Source organism: Megascapheus bottae, unplaced genomic scaffold (genome assembly GCF_031878675.1).
Source record: "Megascapheus bottae isolate mThoBot1 unplaced genomic scaffold, mThoBot2.hap1 HAP1_SCAFFOLD_50, whole genome shotgun sequence".
NCBI classification, from domain to species: domain Eukaryota; kingdom Metazoa; phylum Chordata; class Mammalia; order Rodentia; family Geomyidae; genus Megascapheus; species Megascapheus bottae.
Genome location: NW_028327837.1, coordinates 2,488,941 through 2,502,041, shown reverse-complemented (window position 1 = coordinate 2,502,041; position 13,101 = coordinate 2,488,941). Strand labels below are relative to the sequence as shown.

Here is a 13,101-nt window from a genome sequence, read left to right as displayed (position 1 = left end):
TTTGTTGCTGAGGCTGGCTTTGAACCTTAATCCTCAGATCTCCGCCTCCTGAGTAGCTAGGATTACAGGTGTGAACCACCAGCGCCTGGCTGGGAGACTGCCTTTGAAGAAAAGTGTATCTTGTGTTCTCTCTTCTCTCTTTCCCTTTCTCTTTTCTCTCTCTCTCTCTCTCTCTCTCTCTCTCTCTCTCTCTCTCTCTCTCTCTCCTCTGTCTCTCTCTCTCCTCTTCTTTGTCTCTCCCTTCTCTCTCATCTCTCTTCTCTCTCTCTATCTCATCATTCTCTCTCCTCCCTCTCTTTCTTTACTGTCTCCTCTCTCTCACCCCTTTCTCCTTTCTTTCCTCTCTCCTCTCTGTCTTCTCTTCACCTTCTCTCTCTCCCTCATATTTCTTTTTTCTCTCTCCTCTTTTCTCTCCCCTTCCTCTCCTCTCTCCCCCCTCCTCCATTCTCCTTTCCCCCTTTCTTCCTCACCCCAGTGCACCATGAGGTGAGTTGTAAGTTTCTCTGTATCATTACTTCCAATGAGCCTCATTATGGCCCAGAATCAACAGAGCTAAATGACCACGAATTAAAACCATGAGTAAAAAGTAAAGCCTTTGTGTATGAGAAACCTACTGCTAGTATTACACTTAATGGAGAAAATCTAAAGCCATTCCCTCTAAAATCAGGAACGAGACAAGGATGCCCACTCTCTCCACTCCTCTTTAACATAGTACTAGAATTCCTAGCCAGTGCAATAAGGCAAGAAGCAAGCATAAAGGGGATCCAAGTAGGGAAAGAGGAAATAAAACTATCCCTCTTTGCAGATGACATGATTCTGTATTTAAAGAATCCTATAGACTCTACTCCCAAGCTCCTTGAGCTGATTCACAGCTTTGGAAGAGTAGCAGGCTATAAAATCAACCCTCAAAAATCGACTGGCTTCCTTTATGCCAACAGTGAGAGGAACGAGGCAATAATCAGGAAAGAAACTCCTTTCACAATAGCCTCAAAGAAAATAAAGTACCTAGGAATTAGCTTAACTAAGAATGTAAAGGACCGTTTAGATGAAAACTTTAAAACCCTAAAAAAGGAAATTAAAGCAGAACTAGGGAAATGGAAAAACCTCCCATGCTCCTGGATTGGAAGAATCAACATTGTGAAAATGACAATCTTGCCAAGAGCTATCTACAAATTCAATGCAATACCCATCAACATCCCAATGTCATTCTTTAAAGAAATAGAAGAGGCAATCCAAAATTTCATATGGAATAATAAAAGACCCCGTATAGCAAAAACACTTCTTAGCAGAAAGAACAGCGCTGGAGGAATTTCAATTCCAAACTTTAGACTCTATTACAGAGCTATAATTATCAAAACAGCTTGGTACTGGCACAGGAACAGGCCTGAAGACCAATGGAATAGAACTGACGACCCAGATATTAAACCACAGACCTATGGCCACCTAATCTTTGACAAGGGAGCCAAAAAAATAGAATGGAAGAAAGACAGCCTCTTCAACAAGTTGTGCTGGTAGAACTGATTAAGCACCTGCAGAAAACTAAAGCTGGATCCTTCTTTGTCACCTTGCACTAGAATTAACTCCAAATGGATCAAAGACCTGGAGATAAAAGCTGACACACTGAAAACTCTACAGGAAGGAATAGGAGATACACTACGCCTCCTTGGCACAGGTCGAAACTTTCTTAATAAGGACCAAGAATCACAACAAATCAGAGAAAGGCTGGATAAGTGGGACTGCATTAAACTGCAGAGCTTTTGTATGGCAAAGGACAGAGCTAGTAAACTAATCAGGAAGCCTACAGAGTGGGAGAAGATCTTCACCGTCCAAACAATGGACAAAGGCCTCATATCTAAAATATATCAACAACTCAAAAAATTGAATCACTCCAAAACTAACCTCCAAAGTAACAACCATCCCATTAAAAAATGGGCCAAAGACTTAAAGAGAATCTTCTCTGAAGAAGAAACAAAAATGGCCTATAGACACATGAAGAAATGCTCAACATCTCTGGTCATAAAAGAAATGCAAATCAAAACAACTCTAAGATTCCACCTCACTCCAGCTAGAATGGCCAGGATCAGGAAAACGAATGACAACAGATGCTGGAGGGGATGTGGCCAGGAGGGATCACTACTACACTGTTGATGGGAGTGCAAACTCGTTCAACCACTATGGAAAGCAGTGTGGCAGTGCCTCAAAAGGCTAAACATAGAACTCCCCTATGACCCAGCAATTCCACTACTTGGCATTTACCCAACCACCCAGAAACAAGGACATACTAAACCCACCAGCACAACAATGTTCATTGCAGCACTATTCACCATAGCAAAGATATGGAACCAACCTAGATGTCCCTCAGTTGATGAGTGCATCAACAAGTTGTGGTATTTGTACACAATGGAATTCTATGCTGCTGTCAGAAAGAATGACATTGCCCCATTTGTTAGGAAATGGAAAGACTTAGAAAAAATCCTATTAAGTGAAGTAAGCCAGACTCAAAGGAACTTAGGCTCAATGGTTTCCCTCATTCGTCATAATCAGTAGAAACCTTGGGCTCTACTAGAAGAGATCTGCAATAGAGCAAAATCTCGATACATAAGGACATATAATGTGAAGCTAATTGAAAGGACCTCCAGGATAGTGAAACAAAAGCCATATAATGAATGATTGTTGTCCTTAATGTACTATGTTGTCTCTCATCCCCTTTGCTGTCCCTTGGTTATCTCATATTGGTATAGTATCTCACTTTGTTATCTGATATATTGAATTTATTTGTATTTGGATATTTGAAATTTGATAGGGAAGGGGGGAAAACCAAGACGGGTGGGGGGTGTGGGGGGGAGGGAAACGGGTACCAAGACATGTGAAAGGGTATCAAGGTATGTGAATTAATGCACCTTCTATCTGGCAAATATCATGTAACCCTTTTACTAATTACAATAAAAAATGATGCTAATGAGCTACCCCAAACAAAATTAAATTGCAATGACAGGTCTCACCTTCAAAGTTATTAGAACCATACGAAGAAGTACATGAGGGAAGTTGGGAGGACTTTTTCTTCCTGGAGCAGAGTAAGCATACCTGTCTCAGCACATGTAGTGCTCTAGAAAGCATCTGCTTACTGAAATAAGAAATTCAATCAGTCATTTTACACAGCCTGGAAATAACATTAACCAGCTCTTGACTGGACTTTGGAGGAAAGTTGGCCTACCAACTTATATTCAAAAGACGATGCCATGAACTTTAGTTGACCTGTCATTGACCAATTTAGATAGACAAACCATGGTATTGATTGACATTCATCCCAACATGCAACTCAGCCCAGAAGTTTACTCTCAAGTTATTGTATATGTTGAGAGAGGCTGAAAGTAAATCCAATAATACACAATGAAATATAAAATTACCAGACTGCCATTGCATAAAACTTTGAGCAAAAGGGAATGAAGTTGAAAAGTGTTACAAGAAACCGAACCACCCTGACAAGTCCATTGTCTCATATGAGAAGGGAAAAAAATCCCTTGCTAGAGAATTATCTTCAGCAATGATCTAAAGTTTTTCTCTTTTAACATGTACCTTGATGAGAGGAGGGTTGGAAACAGGGACAAAAACATAAGAAGGAGTATCAATGTGTGAGAAGAAATGCACCCACCACCTGACGAATGTAACTGTAACCCCTCTATACATTACTCCAACAATAAATGTTTTTAAAATGTACCTTGATGATTAAAAATTAGATGCCCATTCTCAAATTAAGAAAATAAACCAGGATAAAAGGATATGAAAAAAAAAAGTTACTAGGAAGGGGCCGGAGTGTGGCCTAGTGGTAGAGTGCTTGCCTAGCATGCAGGAAGACACAGGTTCAATTCCTTGGCTTCTCAGAAATTAGTCCTTTTTTTGTTGCCTGGCTGTGGAGGAAAAGGATCTCCTTGAATTTGTGTCTGGATACAGAAGATTCTTCTGTACTAGAGATGTAGAATTGAGAGCAAGGAGGAGGAGGGGAAGGTGAGCTGTAGAGCCCATGTCTATTTCCCATAGTTTTATTTGCTCTCTTACCTTTCTAATAACCCTGGCTAAGTTGTCTTCTTGGACCAAAAAAGATACCTGACCACCATCTACCTTCAGCTACATGCCTTTTCTCCTCATCTTTATTAAATAGAGAAAAAAATTCACCCTCACTTTTCATATGCTTCACTGTATTTTCACAAGGTAGTTAAGTGCTGCTGTCTCCCCCCGCCACTCCCCAACTGCATAACCATGATTCAGGGTTTTCTTCCCTTCCAAACGTCTGCTTGTTTCTCTCTAGGAGGTCTACTGACTGTCTACTTTTATGAAGGCAGTGCCCGCATCCCTGTTTTCAGAGCTGATTTCCATAGGTCAGGTTATTTAGGGGCTGCAGGAGCTGAGGTGAGATCAGCACTGCCACCTGGTGGTGAGAGATAAGATTCCAGCCCTTTTTTTTTTTTTTTTGGTGGGTCATGGGGCTTGATCTGGCCTGGGCACTGTCCCTGAGCTCTTCAGCTCAAAGCTACCACCCTACCCTTGAGCCAAGCCTCACTTCCATTTTTCTAGATGTTAATTGGAGATAAGTGTCTCAGGTTCTTTTGTGCCCAGGCTGGCTTTGAACCTTAATCCTCAGATCTCAGCCTCCTGAGTAGTTAGGATTACAGGCATGAGCCACCGCACCTACACCAGCCTTTTCTGAGGGTGAGGGAGAGGAGTGTGAGGAAAAAGTAGTCTTTTCTGTCAAACTGAAATGCTTTTGTATTGTATATTGATATTTTTTGGTATTATTTGCTTTTTTAAAATATATTTTTATTGTAATTAATAGAAGGGTTACATGATATTTGCCAGATAAATGGTGCATTAATTCCCACACATTGAAACCCTTTCACATGTCATGGTCCCCATTTCCCTTCCCCCCTCTATTATTTGCTTTTTAAAGACTTATTTCTGTGCTGTTTATGACCAGCAGCCATGTGAGGAATGCAAATCTTGTGTCGAAGGAGTTAAAAGAGTGAAATTGCAATTATCAGCTGTGCTGCTGTGACCCACTCGCCAAATTAGGGAGATAAATATTTATCGAAGGAATTCAAAGAATAAAACTGCAACTGCCAAGTGTGTTGCTTGTTAGAATAATCTTTATCAATGGAATTAAGTCCCCCCACACACACATTTTTTTTTGGCCAGTCCTGGGCTTGAGCTCAGGGCCTGAACCTGTTTTTGGACTTTCTCAAGGCTAGAGCTCTACCACTTGAGCCACAGCACCACGTCTAGCTTTTTTCTACGTATGTGGTACCGAGGAATTGAACCCTGGTCTTTGTGCATGCTAGGCAAGCACTCTATCACTAGGCCAAACTCACGTGCCCCCCCTTTTTTTTCTGTGGGTCACCTGGCTTGAACTGTGCCTGGGAACTGTCCCTGAGCTCTTTTCAGCTCAAGGCTACCACCCTCCCCCTGGGTCTGGGTCGGAGGTGTCCCTGAGCTCTTCAGCTCAAGGCTACCATCCTACCCTTGAGCCAAGCACCACTTGTTTTCTAGAGGTTAGTTGGAAATAAGAGTCTCAGCTCCTTTTGTGCCTGGGGTGGCTTTGAACCTTGATCCTCAGATCTCAGCCTCCAGAGTAGCTAGGATTACAGGTGTCAGCCATGTGCCCCAGACCTCCCCCTTTTAAATGGGAGCTTTCTGCTGACTTCATCAACCTCTCTCACTGTATCTGCCAGCCACTCTGTTCCCAGTTCTGCTTTCAGCCAGCTGTGATGAAAAAAAAATTGTAAACCTTTTAAAAAAACAATCTAACGTTGGTAATCAGTTATATTTAGAATGTGAGCCTAACTCCTTGACAAGGGACAGTTTGGACTGGGATAAAAACCTACTAAACTGCTCTGCCCAGTGTGCCTGCTTAGCTCTGGGTAGAGTGAGGCATTGCAAATTGCTTGACAAAATTTGTATCTCTTGTGTGTCTATTCATTCCTGACACTGGAGATGTGTGCTTTTTTTGTTGTTGTTTTTGCCAGTCCTGGGGCTTGAACTCCCGGGTTTGGGCACTGTACTTGGACTTTCTCAAGGCTAGCACTCTACCATTTGAGACACAGCACCACCTCCTTGGCTTTGTATGTGGTACTAAGGAATCAAACTTTGTGCGTGCTAGGCAAGCACTCTAGCACTAGACCATGCTCCCCTCCTGTCCAGAGTTTCTAACAGGAGGGAGGAAAGGCCAGGAGCTGAGGCAATCTTGCACATCTGTTCACTTTTGAGCACTAAGTGGCAAGCATGAGAGGGCCAGGGCCCAGGCTCAGAAACAGTCTTTCCTCTCCAGTCTTGTTTCTGTATTCAGGAAAATCCTTCCTAATGTTGGACCAAAGTCAACTCTAGTAATCAAAGAAATCCAGCTGCATTTAGATCTTTCAGGAAATACTAGCTTTTTAAAATAAAAATTAATATGTCAGTTAATTATCAAAAAAAATGACTAGGAAGCAACTCGGGGTGTCACAGTGGACACACTAACCAGATCAGGGTGATAGGAAGAAGGGTAAAAGAAAGCATCCCCAATAAACTTAAAACCAGACTCTGCAGTTCAAGTGTAACTTGAAAAAGGAGCCAGACTTCTTGGACAGAGAAACAAAAACTCCAGTAGAACCTGTTAACCAGTGAATATTGTTTACCTACGAGATAGATCACAGGCAAAAACCCAACAAGAATCTCACAAAACACTGGACCACAGCACTCCTCTCTTAACCACAATGACCCAACATTTGTTGCCCTGGCTACAGAACTCCACTGCCTAGTGAGGAGCAGACAAACAGGGTATTCACACAGAAACAAAGGGACCAAGGACAGAACACAGGAGTTTGCCAGGTCTACAGAGGCAGAGCAGAAGGTTTTTATACAGACTTTAAAAATGAAGCTATAACTGATAGAGGAGCTATGTATTAGAAGGCAGGAAAGACAATGTATCTGAAGGAAACCACAGGGACTCATATCAAGGTTATTGAAAATAACACTTGGAATGGTTTTTGGTCACACTAGGCCAGCTGGCTACTTGTTGATATCTTCTCTTGGGAAGAAACTATCAAAATCAGGAATCCAGAGCTAAGAATCATGAATCTGACTCTCCTAGTGTAAGAATTGTAGGCGGCGGGTCCTTCTTTCTCTCTGCCTTTGCCCTGCAATACTGAACCTCAGCTACTGCTGAGGAAAGACTTCACAGAGTTACTGGAGCATTTACCCAGCATCCACCGCAGGCCAGGCCGCATGTGAGGCCTGCCCCAGCCACAGGTTGTGGTCATGAAGATGCTGCTGGAAAGTACAGGATGCTTTTGTTTTATTATTACTATTATTATTATTATCATCATCATCATCATCATCATTATCTTTAAGTAGTTGTACAAAGTAGTTGCCATTGAACAAAAACATTTATGAAAAGACTATAGCTGAAAAAATGTCACCCCTGGATAAAATCAAGCCAAAGTCCAAAGTCACAAAGCTCAAGGTTGATTTTTTGTGTGTTCACACAGTCAACGAACTGTCAAATCTGGACTGAGGAATTGCTTATAAATAATTCATTTTTATAGAAGGTTGAAGCCATTATTTTCAAAATTATGAGTCTTATCTGTCGCTTTCATCAACAACTTCCACAGATCTCAAGCCAGGAAATTCTATATCATTTCCTGGGTTGTCCTATTTAATTGTAGTTCACAGACAATATAAGACACATTTGGGTTTTGGTTTTAAATGGAAATGGAACTCTACTAAATACAGTAATCTGTGGATCAACAGAAGTCAATCAAATGGGAACTATTCAAATTCTACTTTGTTGTAAAGCTAAAGGCATTGACGCCAGAAATACCTCCTATTAGAAATTCCCCTATATGAAGTGTTTCTCCTCTACATATGATCTGAATTATTATTATTATTACTCTTTTGCCAGTCCTGGGACTTGAACTCAGGGGAGCCTGGATGCTATCCCTGAGTTTTAGGCACAAAGTTGGCATTCTATTATAGTGTTAATTTATGCATATATATATACATATATATATATATATTACAGCTGGGAGTTTGAGGTTTAGGCTCAAGGTTGACATTCTATTATTCGAGCCATTTCCAGCTTTTTTGTGGGTTAGAGATAATAGTGTTATGGACTTTCATTCCCAGGCTGGATTTCAATGGTTATTCTCTGATCTCAGCCTTATGAGTAGCCAGGATTACAGGCATGAGCCACTGGCACCCAACTTGAATTCTTTCTTTGATTAAAAAAAAAAATATATATATATATATTGCAGCTGGGAGTTTGACGTAGTGGTAGAGTGCTTGTCTAGCATGGACAAAGATTAATGTTTGATTCCTCAGTATCACATACATAGAAAAAAGCCAGAAGTGGTGCTATGGCTCAAGTGGTAGAGCGTTATCCTTGAGAAAACCCAAGGACAGTGCTCAGGCCCTGAGTTCAAGGCCCAGAACTGGCAAAAAATACATTACAGCCCTGAGTTCAAAGCCCAGAACTGGAAAAAATACTTTACAACTATGTTGAAAGCAAAATATACACCTTATGGATGGGAATGGGAAGGAAAAACTGTAAGAGACAGGGTGACTCTGTCCAGGAAGAAATGTACTCTTGACCTGGCTTATATAGCTGGATACCACCTTTACAATAACAATTTACTTTTTAACAAAGGTAAATATACCTTTATTTAAAAGGTATATTGTAATTAAAAGGTCACCTTTTTGGTTGATCTGACTATTCAACTGGAGATGAGAGGCAAGAATTTGAACAGCTTTTAAGAAGCATGAAAATTAGTAAACACACTTTTAAATCTCATGAAGCATAACCAGGTAATTCAATGCAGAACATTTGCAAGGATACAAAAATGCTGGCAGATAATGTGATCAATATGCCTATTCAGAAGGCTAGGCAATATGACTCAATCTTTTGGATCCATCTGGTGGTATACTTACATGAATCACATAATGTACCGGGCAGTTTATTTTCAAAATCCGTTGGCACAATTATGCCTTTTTAGAAAGTAGAGGGGGGAGGGTCAGTTCTAACCAGCTGATGAACAGAAAAAGACAATTTCAGCTGGGCACTGGTGTCTCAAGCCTAATCTAGCTATCCAGGAGGCTGAGATCTGAGTATCACCATTCAAAGCTAGCCTGGACAAGAAAGCCCTTGAGTCTCTTATCTCCAATTAACCACCAAAAATCCAGAAATAGAGCTGTGGGAGAGGGCTAGCTTTGAGCAAAAAGCTTAGAGATAGCTCCCAAGATCCTAAATTTGAACTACACACACACACGACAATTACCTACTCGAATCCATATACACACATATATTGTATACATAGTAGATAATAGGTAGATATTGCAACTGTATTTTGAACATATTCTCTAACCATGTACAGAAAATCTAGGACAACATGAAGGAAAATATGGTTTTTTAAAAAACTCACCTCTAATGTAAAATGTAAACATAAATGATTATATAAAATCATGTTATTCCAAAGTTTTATCAAAGCAAGATGATAAAGGATGAAAAGTATACTTGTTCATGCCACTACTTATTTTATAAAGATCAAACAATTAAACAAAGTAGAGAATTGTTTCATTTTTTTGTAATTCGAGTTATAGTTATCACAATTTGAAGTCAAATTCAGATTGTACACATTAATTCTTTATCTCAAGAGCAAAATTTTTCATTTAATGAGAAATAAAAGTATAAATATACCTATCAAGCCTAGGAAAAGCAAGTACAAAATGTGTCCCTTAAAGTCTGCTTCATTATCTTTAACCTAATTTGATTTCCTTTTTTTTCTAGGGCTAAGAAGAACAAGGTGAAGCCTATAATCAGAATAAGCAAGAAGTGTGAGTCTCTTTTAGAAATACAAATAGTATCTGTCAGTGCCCTCACCCACCCAGCCACCCAAGGGTATCCCTCGATGCTCCCAAGAAACCCGACGGTGGAAGGGGAAGAGCACAGGACATTTTTAACCACAACACTTGCAAACCTGCAAGCCACCTGCCTTCCAAATCATAGAGAGTGCGTGCATCTATGTCATTCTCAATACTCAGGGCAGCCCTTTTACATCACCCACCTATCACCTAAAGATAAGTTACACAGAATGCATTCCCAATGATGAGGAGTTAGGAAATCATTCCTTCACTAGTCTGTATGAAATTGATATTAATTATCATCATTCAATTATAATAAACACTGCAGTGAAGTAAACTCTAGTCGTCGTTGTAGATACTTACCAATAGTTGCTTAATTTCATCCACCACCATCCTCTCCAAATGGGTACAAGAGTAGAATTTCATTATGCTGTGAAAGAGAAATGTAAATCAAATAAACACACACATGAAGAAAATGAAACTGTCCTTAGAAATTTTGTTTCAAGGAAGTATTCATCTCTTTTTTTTGGAATTTTAAAAATATTTTATTTGAAAATTTTATGCAAATTGAATATTATCTTTTCACTTGGCAATCTTCTTATAATTATATAATATAAAGAAACATGATAATTACTTTCACCACAGCCCATATAAAGTGTATCCCTAAGCCCCTCAGAATTTACCCCAGTGTGCCACGTGAAGATGATCATCTTCTGTAGGTGACTCCCAGCACATCTGAGAACCCCTGTGCATAGCCAAGTGTCAAATAGGAATTATCAAGAATATTTGTAAAGCATTTAATGAGGTATGAAAATACTTTTATCCAAAAATAGAATCATAAAAACTTACACAACATGAATTGTTATGAAAAGTAAGTTTTACCAAGTCTTTTAAGTTAAAGGAACTGGAGCCATGGCTTAGTGGTAGAACATCTGCCTGGGAAGTATGAGGCCTCCAGTTCGAACCTCAGATCACACACACACACACACACACACACACACACACACTCACTCTCATACACTCACTCACACATACACACCCACACAAGTTAAATATACAACTGAAGAACATCTAAACAAATTTGATTAAATTTCTATCCGGGGCCATAATTATACTTCTAAATCATTCATTTGAGTAACTATTAGAAATTCAAAGCCTAGTGATTACTTCATATACTATCTGAATTATTTCCTTCAAATCAATTGGAATTGGTCAATGTCTCCTCTTGGCTTAGCATTTTCCTCCTAAATATCTTCTGAGTAGGAGCAACGCTATCATTTTCCATTGTATCCTCTAAGAGTCTGCCACATGAGTTCTCCCCAGAGCCCCCAAGCCACGCATGCACTTGTCCTAGGAAACCCTAGAAGGTCCCGTCCCTGACCAGGCCACTCGAGTGACACAATACCTCGAAACTCATGTGCAAGAATCATGGAAAGACATGATGAAGCACCAGGACAACTGCCATGACTAATTCCTCATAATATCTCTGATTACATTAATACCTGGTAATGCATAATCTGCAGTATAAAGGTGACACAGATTCACAATGATAATGTCTAGCAGCAATAATAATGTCTTTGGGGGTAGGAAGGGCAGGAAGATAAAAGAAACATGTACTTCCTGCCAAAGTAATCAATGCCCAAAGTAAGAAACAAAACATATTAGATTTACATTCAAAAGCATGTGAAACTTTCTCAAGTAACTATAACTAAGATTGCTTGGAATAGAAGAGATTGTCTTTAAATAATGGTAGCAATAATAATCGCTGCCATTGTTATGAATCCCTACCACTGAATTGTATTATAGTAAGAGATGTCACAGACATCATTTCTGATGTCTGAAAACCTGGGTAAATAATTTATAGAAAATATAACCCCATAAGAATGTCTTTATATTCAAAGGTTTAAAATTTTTCCATCCCAGCCTAGCTAGCAGCTTTTAAGACATCAAAACTACTGAATATCTATCTCCTCTACCATCTTTGGTTATTCTTCTTTCTTCCAATTCCAAACATACAAATGAATTTAGGACATTCATACGAGATACATTGTCTCTGATCTCTGTAAATATTTTTAAAAGTTCAGCAATATACAGGAACTCTTAACTGCTAATAATATTTCAAGTTTTACAAACCAAACATTTAGGAAAGGCATTAAAGGCATCAGGTTTACTTTATACTCAAACAGGAGATATTACAGGTGAGGCGGGCGCCTCACCTGGTACCCGAGCGGGCTTGGGCGCTCGCGGATCTCGGGGTGCAGGTGGCGGCGGGTCTGGGACACCATGATACATTTCATCTTGCTGTTCAGTCGACAAGGGAAATTACGGCTACAGAAGTGGTACACCACTCTCCCTGACAAAGAGAGGAAAAAAATAACCCGGGAAATTGTTCAGATTATTCTCTCTCGAGGTCATCGAACAAGCAGTTTCATTGACTGGAAGGAGCTCAAACTTGTTTATAAAAGGTCTGCGAGCTGGGTATCATCTTTAATTTTGAAAAGGCATATTTTATCCTTGATGAGTTTATAATAGGTGGAGAAATTCAGGAAACATCCAAGAAAATAGCTGTCAAAGCCATTGAAGAGTCTGACCTGTTACAGGAGGAGAGAGAGAGAAAGAGGAGAGAGGGAAGACAGTGTAGAGGATGCAATTCCTAGTGTCTCCACTAGGGACAGCAGCTGGTTGAGAAGAGAAGCTCAAATGACAATGGAAGAATCCATGAACAAACCTACAGTTTAACCGACAACCTACAGTTTAACCGACTTGAAGACTCCGAGTGCTGCAAGTGCTGAATTTTAAATCCTCATTGTTTTGTATCCAGTGCAGAGCCATGCCACAAGTAACTTAAAGAAACGGATTCTTAGTTAACTAGCAAATGTTCACGTTGGCTAATATAGTATATTTGAAATGTCTATGTCTATAGTATACTGTATATGATGACTTAATTTGCTTCCTTCTGAAACATATCCCTTGAAGGAAGATGTATATCTTCCTTGCGCTGATATACACTTTCATAAAATTTAAGTAATGACAACTTATTTTTCACAGAATTTCCTAACAATCAATGTCAAATGTCAAATGTAAGGCTGGATTTATTGGTCTAAAAGCATTCTGCTCTAGAAAACTAAAAGTGGACCAAAGTAAAAAAAAATTTCTCCCGTGATGCCAAAATGCCGTGTTGATATATTGACCAGTTTTCTGAAAAACAGGGTATTT

General features: G+C 39.7%; 1 pseudogene; it reads left to right on the top strand.

Moving 5' to 3' along the window:
* Window positions 1-12,168: 12,168 nt before the first annotated feature.
* Window positions 12,169-12,542, top strand: LOC150039072 (AP-1 complex subunit sigma-3 pseudogene; annotated as a pseudogene).
* The last annotated feature ends 559 nt before the right edge of the window (window positions 12,543-13,101 follow it).